We start from the raw sequence: 1,044 nt of genomic DNA on the forward strand, positions 1-1,044 counted from the left end.
TCTCTCACACACACACTCTTACCCAGACTCTCTCTCACACACACACACAATCTTACCCAGACTCTCTCTCACACACACACACACACACACACACACACAATCTTACCCAGACTCTCTCACACACACACACACACAGCTCGATTCAGTCCGGACACATTAGCAGTCGTATTTCAGTCCATCACACACCGGTGTAAGAGAACGTTCAGAAACGCTTCACTCTGAAGAACTTACGGAGAATCTGACGGAGCGCTGCTGCAGGCCGAGCGACCGACACGAGCGAGAACACAACACCGACTTAAGGTCAGAGCTGACACACAGCTGCGGAGAGAGAGAGAGAGACATCATCAAACAAAACAAAGAAAAATGTTTGGCTGCTTCATTGATTTAAAAAAAGCCTTCGATTCAGTATGGCACGATGGACTTTTCCTAAAACTAATTCTAAGCGGAATAGGAGGAAAGACATATGACATCATAAAGGACATATACAACGGGAACAAGTGCTGTGTGAAGATCAACGACAGACGGACTGATTATTTCAGTCCTCACTCACTCACTCACTCACACACACACACTAAACACACTCACTCACTCACTCTAAACTCACTCACTCACTCACACACACTAAACACACACACTCACTCACTCACTCTAAACACACACTAAACACTCACACACACACACTCTCTCTCTCTCTCTCTCTCTCTCTCTCTCTCTCTCTCTCTCTCTCTCTCTCTCTCTCTCTCTCTCTCTCTCTCTCTCTCTCTCTCTCTCTCTCTCTCTCTCTCTCTCTCTCTCTCTCTCTCTCTCTCTCTCACACACACACACTCACTCTAAACATACACTAAACACACTCACTCACTCACTCACACACACACACTCACTCACTCTAAACACACACTAAACACACACACACACACTCACTCTAAACATACACTAAACTCGCTCGCTCGCTCGCTCGCTCACTCACACACACTAAACACACACACTCACTCACTCACACACACACACACACACACACTCACTCACTCACTCTCCACACACACT

General features: G+C 46.6%; 1 protein-coding gene across 1 annotated transcript in view; it reads right to left on the reverse strand.

The window, feature by feature from the left end:
* Positions 1 to 326, reverse strand: part of LOC107701372 (putative homeodomain transcription factor 2) — a 19,358-nt gene extending 19,032 nt beyond the window's left edge. Inside the window, exon 1 of the mRNA XM_016503364.1 lies at positions 232 to 326. The gene's annotated coding sequence lies outside the window, so the exon portion shown is untranslated. The remainder of the gene's footprint in view (positions 1 to 231) is intronic.
* Positions 327 to 1,044: the final 718 nt, after the last annotated feature.

Source organism: Sinocyclocheilus anshuiensis, unplaced genomic scaffold (assembly GCF_001515605.1).
Source record: "Sinocyclocheilus anshuiensis isolate Anshui unplaced genomic scaffold, SAMN03320099.WGS_v1.1 scaffold1566, whole genome shotgun sequence".
Lineage (NCBI taxonomy): Eukaryota > Metazoa > Chordata > Actinopteri > Cypriniformes > Cyprinidae > Sinocyclocheilus > Sinocyclocheilus anshuiensis.